Below are 7,500 nucleotides of genomic sequence, written 5' to 3'. Positions count from 1 at the left end.
CCGCTACGGGCCTGGCACCCTCTACGGGCCGTGGCCTCATTCAAGTTGGACTTGGGCTCGGCGCGAGGCGTCGGGGTAGTGGACCCTCCCAAACACCACATGCCACGACAGGCGGCAGCCTGCGGGGTTCGGTGCTGGACTCTTCCCTGTTCGCTCGCCGCTACTGGGGGAATCCTTGTTAGTTTCTTTTCCTCCGCTTAGTAATATGCTTAAATTCTGCGGGTAGTCTCGCCTGCTCTGAGGTCGTTGTACGAGGTGTCGCACGCCACACCGCCAGCCGGCTGTGCACGCTACCGAGAAAGTACCGGTATGCGAACCGCCAGGCGACGGGCGCGCATCGCACGTTTAAGGAGACGCGGCCGGCCACACAGGCGACCACGACACTCCCACGTCTCCGAAGCGGGACAAACGCCGCGCGCTTCAGTATACGTAGCCGACCCTCAGCCAGACGTGGCCCGGGAACGGAATCCATGGACCGCAATGTGCGTTCGAAACGTCGATGTTCATGTGTCCTGCAGTTCACATGTCGACGCGCAATTTGCTGCGTTCTTCATCGACCCACGAGCCGAGTGATCCACCGTCCTGGGTGATCTTTTCCTTTTCAGTCTCCCACTGTCTTCTTTCAAGACAGTAGCATTTGCGGGACTGAGGCGTCTGACGGCCCCTGTTCCACTATTTTTTTTTGTGTCCAACGGCCTCACAGCCGATGGGCGTCGTACGGCTCCACACCGGAGCGGACAGGCACTCGGGCGAACGTCATTCAAAACCGGCGCCAGCGCCAGGGTACCGCAGGCCAGCCGCTCCAGAGCTTCAGCGCTCGTACCACACAACAACAACACTTCCGCTAGTTTGAGAGCACGCGTGGTTCCGCACGCGGCGCACGGCGCACTGCCGTACAGGTAGCGTGTTGCGCGACACGACACGCACATCGAAAGACATGCAGTCTAGTCGGTAATGATCCTTCCGCAGGTTCACCTACGGAAACCTTGTTACGACTTTTACTTCCTCTAAATGATCAAGTTTTGGTCATCTTTCCGGTAGCATCGGCAACGACAGAGTCGATGCCGCGTACCAGTCCGAAGACCTCACTAAATCATTCAATCGGTAGTAGCGACGGGCGGTGTGTACAAAGGGCAGGGACGTAATCAACGCGAGCTTATGACTCGCGCTTACTGGGAATTCCTCGTTCATGGGGAACAATTGGCAAGCCCCAATCCTAGCACGAAGGAGGTTCAGCGGGTTACCCCGACCTTTCGGCCTAGGAAGACACGCTGATTCCTTCAGTGTAGCGCGCGTGCGGCCCAGAAACATCTAAGGGCATCACAGACCTGTTATTGCTCAATCTCGTGCGGCTAGAAGCCGCCTGTCCCTCTAAGAAGAAAAGTAATCGCTGACAGCACGAAGGATGTCACGCGACTAGTTAGCAGGCTAGAGTCTCGTTCGTTATCGGAATTAACCAGACAAATCGCTCCACCAACTAAGAACGGCCATGCACCACCACCCACCGAATCAAGAAAGAGCTATCAATCTGTCAATCCTTCCGGTGTCCGGGCCTGGTGAGGTTTCCGTGTTGAGTCAAATTAAGCCGCAGGCTCCACTCCTGGTGGTGCCCTTCCGTCAATTCCTTTAAGTTTCAGCTTTGCAACCATACTTCCCCCGGAACCCAAAAGCTTTGGTTTCCCGGAGGCTGCCCGCCGAGTCATCGGAGGAACTGCGGCGGATCGCTGGCTGGCATCGTTTATGGTTAGAACTAGGGCGGTATCTGATCGCCTTCGAACCTCTAACTTTCGTTCTTGATTAATGAAAACATACTTGGCAAATGCTTTCGCTTCTGTTCGTCTTGCGACGATCCAAGAATTTCACCTCTAAACGTCGCAATACGAATGCCCCCGCCTGTCCCTATTAATCATTACCTCGGGTTCCGAAAACCAACAAAATAGAACCGAGGTCCTATTCCATTATTCCATGCACACAGTATTCAGGCGGGCTTGCCTGCTTTAAGCACTCTAATTTGTTCAAAGTAAACGTGCCGGCCCACCGAGACACTCAACAAAGAGCACCCTGGTAGGATTTAAACGGGGTCCGCCTCGGGACGCGAAAGCACCCCTTCGGCTCGCCCCACCGGCAGGACGTCCCACGATACATGCCAGTTAAACACCGACGGGCGGTGAACCAACAGCGTGGGACACAAATCCAACTACGAGCTTTTAACCGCAACAACTTTAATATACGCTATTGGAGCTGGAATTACCGCGGCTGCTGGCACCAGACTTGCCCTCCAATAGATACTCGTTAAAGGAATTTAAAGTGTACTCATTCCGATTACGGGGCCTCGGATGAGTCCCGTATCGTTATTTTTCGTCACTACCTCCCCGTGCCGGGAGTGGGTAATTTGCGCGCCTGCTGCCTTCCTTGGATGTGGTAGCCGTTTCTCAGGCTCCCTCTCCGGAATCGAACCCTGATTCCCCGTTACCCGTTACAACCATGGTAGGCGCAGAACCTACCATCGACAGTTGATAAGGCAGACATTTGAAAGATGCGTCGCCGGTACGAGGACCGTGCGATCAGCCCAAAGTTATTCAGAGTCACCAAGGCAAACGGACCAGACAAGCCAATCCGATTGTTTTGATCTAATAAAAGCGTCCCTTCCATCTCTGGTCGGGACTTCTGTTTGCATGTATTAGCTCTAGAATTACCACAGTTATCCAAGTAACGTGGGTACGATCTAAGGAACCATAACTGATTTAATGAGCCATTCGCGGTTTCACCTTAATGCGGCTTGTACTGAGACATGCATGGCTTAATCTTTGAGACAAGCATATGACTACTGGCAGGATCAACCAGGGAGCTGCGTCAACTAGAGCTGAGCAGCCGGCCGCCCGGGAGTGTGTCCCGGGGGCCCGCGCGAACACGCAAGCGTCCGCTCAATTATTCTGCAAACAGGAGGAGGCCGAGCTCCCCTGCACGATACACCTCGAAACCCTCTCAGGTCCCGGCGGCGCGCAGCGCCGTCCTAGGTACTTGGTCGGTTTCGAGAGAGGCGCAATCGCCCGGAGTTAGGCGAGTAGACGGTTTTAGTGCGAAGCACCCTTGCTCCCAAACTGAGCTTGCCGCTGCCGACAGAGGCCCCGGGAGCGTGCTGTCGTGGCATTGCCGGCGGGAGACAACACGCGCCACCTATTGTGACCGGCAGCTCCAACGCCAGCGCCACACAAGGGCAAAGCCCCACTTGGGTGCAGAAGCGAACACTCTCCCAGCACAGCGCACGCGCCAACACGGTCCGCACAACTGCGATACAAACCACCTGCGAGAACCGCTGGGCGACCGAGCAGCAGACGGCGTCGCGGCGCCGAGTGCCAGGCGGCGGCGCATCCTCAACGCACACAGTCCTCAATCAGACCTGCACACTGCAGATGTCCACCGCGCTTCGCACCGGGCTCGGCTGAACCAACTTTGGCCGCCAGGCGCCGCGTGCAGGGTGCGCCGCAGCGTAGCTGCGCCGCCTGCCGGGCCCGTCGGCTGGCGCTCCTGCCACTCGGCGCCCCCCACCAGCCGCCTGTTGCGCGTGCGCCCACGCAGCGCGCGGCCAACACGCCGGGCGGCCCCCCTTCACCGGCCGGGAACAGTCCCACCAAGCCACCGCCGCGTATCGCTTCATACCCACATGGGCCTAGTCACGCGTGTGGATGTGGCGGGTACCGCTGAAACAACCGGTTAATAGCTGTACCGATCGTCGCCATCACAGATTCACCTCCAGCGTGAACAACCGCTCAACAACGGATTTCCAGTTCATTTGCGTATCTTGGGCAGTAAACGTAGATGTCCACCTACATTTGCGAATTCAACAATTCTTGCATGCCAGGATGTCATGTGTCACGACACGCTACATCAGACCACATACACACTGCGACATGTGCAGAAGAGAACACGTGGAAGGTGGCCCGCGCACGTATGCGATGTACCTTCCGCGATCCACTGTCAACCGGCATCTGCGGCATGTCCCAGATATGGAACGCGGTCCACCAGGGTAGCACTTTGTGTGAGGCAATACGACAAAGTCGGAATACACGCGTCACTACATCAGACGGCTCACGCTGACCTGACCTGACCTGACTCACCGCACCACCACCCCCAGCGACCCAGGGTGACATACAATGCGTTCGTACGTTCCTCCCACACGCCTCTACGGCGTACCACAGTGCAACCTAGCTGTTATTGGGAGACGAGACAAGTAGCATCAAGCACAACATATGGAAATTGAGATTCGACACCGTTGGGCACAGCCAGCGTACGGTCACACGTATCACACTACTTCACTCTGTACGTAACGACCGATGATCGGTACAGCGTGTGGGTTACGCGTACGACATCAGCGGACAATGGACACAGACCATACCACGACGTACACTGAGGGCGTCGACATCTGAATGCAACTGAACAGCTGCGAGGCTCATTTAACACTCAAACGCCAGACCGACCAGCTTGAGAGGACAGAGACACAAAGAGGGGGACAGAGGGGGACAGAGGGGGGGGAGGGGGGGGGGTCGGCGATATAGTCCTATTGCAGTACAATTGACAGTGGATAGCAGGAATATGTGGAAAGTAAGCAACACTCGCAAGACATCTACATGAGGATAACAACGACACCAGAGATTCCGAGCAGTGAACTATGTTAGGCAAAGGGACAACGTGGGTTAGGTTAAGGGACAACGTGGGTTAGGTTAAGGGACAACGTGGGTTAGGTTAAGGGACAACGTGGGTTAGGTTAAGGGACAACGTGGGTTAGGTTAAGGGACAACGTGGGTTAGGTTAAGGGACAACGTGGGTTAGGTTAAGGGACAACGTGGGTTAGGTTAAGGGACAACGTGGGTTAGGTTAAGGGACAACGTGGGTTAGGTTAAGGGACAACGTGGGTTAGGTTAAGGGACAACGTCGGTTAGGTTAAGGGACAACGTGGGTTAGGTTAAGGGACAACGTGGGTTAGGTTAAGGGACAACGTGGGTTAGGTTAAGGGACAACGTGGGTTAGGTTAAGGGACAACGTGGGTTAGGTTAAGGGACAACGTGGGTTAGGTTAAGGGACAACGTGGGTTAGGTTAAGGGACAACTTGAGTTAGGTTAAGGGACAACTTGAGTTAGGTTAAGGGACAACTTGAGTTAGGTTAAGGGACAACTTGAGTTAGGTTAAGGGACAACTTGAGTTAGGTTAAGGGACAACTTGAGTTAGGTTAAGGGACAACTTGAGTTAGGTTAAGGGACAAATTGAGTTAGGTTAAGGGACAAATTGAGTTAGGTTAAGGGACAAATTGAGTTAGGTTAAGGGACAAATTGAGTTAGGTTAAGGGACAAATTGAGTTAGGTTAAGGGACAAATTGAGTTAGGTTAAGGGACAAATTGAGTTAGGTTAAGGGACAAATTGAGTTAGGTTAAGGGACAAATTGAGTTAGGTTAAGGGACAAATTGAGTTAGGTTAAGGGACAACTTGAGTTAGGTTAAGGGACAAATTGAGTTAGGTTAAGGGACAACTTGAGTTAGGTTAAGGGACAACTTGAGTTAGGTTAAGGGACAACTTGAGTTAGGTTAAGGGACAACTTGAGTTAGGTTAAGGGACAACTTGAGTTAGGTTAAGGGACAACTTGAGTTAGGTTAAGGGACAACTTGAGTTAGGTTAAGGGACAACTTGAGTTAGGTTAAGGGACAACTTGAGTTAGGTTAAGGGACAACTTGAGTTAGGTTAAGGGACAACTTGAGTTAGGTTAAGGGACAAATTGAGTTAGGTTAAGGGACAAATTGAGTTAGGTTAAGGGACAAATTGAGTTAGGTTAAGGGACAACTTGAGTTAGGTTAAGGGACAAATTGAGTTAGGTTAAGGGACAAATTGAGTTAGGTTAAGGGACAACTTGAGTTAGGTTAAGGGACAACTTGAGTTAGGTTAAGGGACAACTTGAGTTAGGTTAAGGGACAACTTGAGTTAGGTTAAGGGACAACTTGAGTTAGGTTAAGGGACAACTTGAGTTAGGTTAAGGGACAACTTGAGTTAGGTTAAGGGACAACTTGAGTTAGGTTAAGGGACAACTTGAGTTAGGTTAAGGGACAACTTGAGTTAGGTTAAGGGACAACTTGAGTTAGGTTAAGGGACAACTTGAGTTAGGTTAAGGGACAAATTGAGTTAGGTTAAGGGACAAATTGAGTTAGGTTAAGGGACAAATTGAGTTAGGTTAAGGGACAACTTGAGTTAGGTTAAGGGACAACTTGAGTTAGGTTAAGGGACAACTTGAGTTAGGTTAAGGGACAACTTGAGTTAGGTTAAGGGACAACTTGAGTTAGGTTAAGGGACAACTTGAGTTAGGTTAAGGGACAAATTGAGTTAGGTTAAGGGACAAATTGAGTTAGGTTAAGGGACAACTTGAGTTAGGTTAAGGGACAACTTGAGTTAGGTTAAGGGACAACTTGAGTTAGGTTAAGGGACAACTTGAGTTAGGTTAAGGGACAAATTGAGTTAGGTTAAGGGACAAATTGAGTTAGGTTAAGCGATAATCTGGTACAGCCACAGTTAGGTTAAGCGATAATCTGGTACAGCCACAGTTAGGTTAAGCGATAATCTGGTACAGCCACAGTTAGGTTAAGCGATAATCTGGTACAGCCACAGTTAGGTTAAGCGATAAACTGGTACAGCCACAGTTAGGTTAAGCGATAAACTGGTACAGCCACAGTTAGGTTAAGCGATAAACTGGTACAGCCACAGTTAGGTTAAGCGATAAACTGGTACAGCCACAGTTAGGTTAAGCGATAAACTGGTACAGCCACAGTTAGGTTAAGCGATAAACTGGTACAGCCACAGTTAGGTTAAGCGATAAACTGGTACAGCCACAGTTAGGTTAAGCGATAAACTGGTACAGCCACAGTTAGGTTAAGCGATAAACTGGTACAGCCACAGTTAGGTTAAGCGATAAACTGGTACAGCCACAGTTAGGTTAAGCGATAAACTGGTACAGCCACAGTTAGGTTAAGCGATAAACTGGTACAGCCACAGTTAGGTTAAGCGATAAACTGGTACAGCCACAGTTAGGTTAAGCGATAAAGTTGGTTAAATTTGGTATTGTGTGGGAAGGGGGCAGAGAGAGAGGGGGGGGGGGTGGATAGTGGTGGCAGTACACGGATGCCTGAGTCACCGTCAGATACGTCACGTCGGTTCGATGCTTGTAGCAAGAGGCTGGCGGATGTGTGTCTCTCACTTCTGCAATTTTTCATGTGGTATAACACGAGGGCGGGGGATGATATTTGGTGCCCCTCTGTGTAGGATGTGTGTTGGTGGTGTTGATTTATCTGAGCAATGGTAGTTGTCGGAGGAGTGGGGTATTGTGCTTTTATAGGTGGACCTACTGCTCTGGTTATCATAGTGTCGACGGTGCAATGTGGCAGAGAGGATGCACTCGACATTGTCGCATTCCAGATGTTTACGTATTGTGTGTCTCCGTTGCAGGCCGAGAGTGGTGCATGT

At 51.5% G+C, this 7,500-nt stretch overlaps 3 non-coding genes across 3 annotated transcripts in view; all 3 read right to left on the bottom strand.

Moving 5' to 3' along the window:
• LOC126332986 (large subunit ribosomal RNA) overlaps window positions 1-246 on the bottom strand; it is a 4,223-nt gene extending 3,977 nt beyond the window's left edge. The window contains exon 1 of the ribosomal RNA XR_007564018.1: window positions 1-246. This exon is cut by the window's left edge and continues 3,977 nt beyond it. This is a non-coding gene — a ribosomal RNA (large subunit ribosomal RNA).
• A 188-nt stretch (window positions 247-434) lies between these two features.
• LOC126332990 (5.8S ribosomal RNA) lies at window positions 435-589 on the bottom strand. The gene has a single exon (XR_007564020.1). It is a non-coding gene; the product is annotated as a 5.8S ribosomal RNA (ribosomal RNA).
• Window positions 590-952: 363 nt separating this feature from the next.
• Window positions 953-2,847, bottom strand: LOC126332983 (small subunit ribosomal RNA). Its single transcript, XR_007564015.1, has one exon. It is a non-coding gene; the product is annotated as a small subunit ribosomal RNA (ribosomal RNA).
• Window positions 2,848-7,500: the final 4,653 nt, after the last annotated feature.

This window comes from Schistocerca gregaria, unplaced genomic scaffold, assembly GCF_023897955.1.
Source record: "Schistocerca gregaria isolate iqSchGreg1 unplaced genomic scaffold, iqSchGreg1.2 ptg001540l, whole genome shotgun sequence".
NCBI classification, from domain to species: Eukaryota; Metazoa; Arthropoda; class Insecta; order Orthoptera; family Acrididae; genus Schistocerca; species Schistocerca gregaria.
The sequence above is the reverse complement of the archived record's forward strand: the minus strand, read 5'-3'. Positions and strand labels throughout refer to the sequence as shown.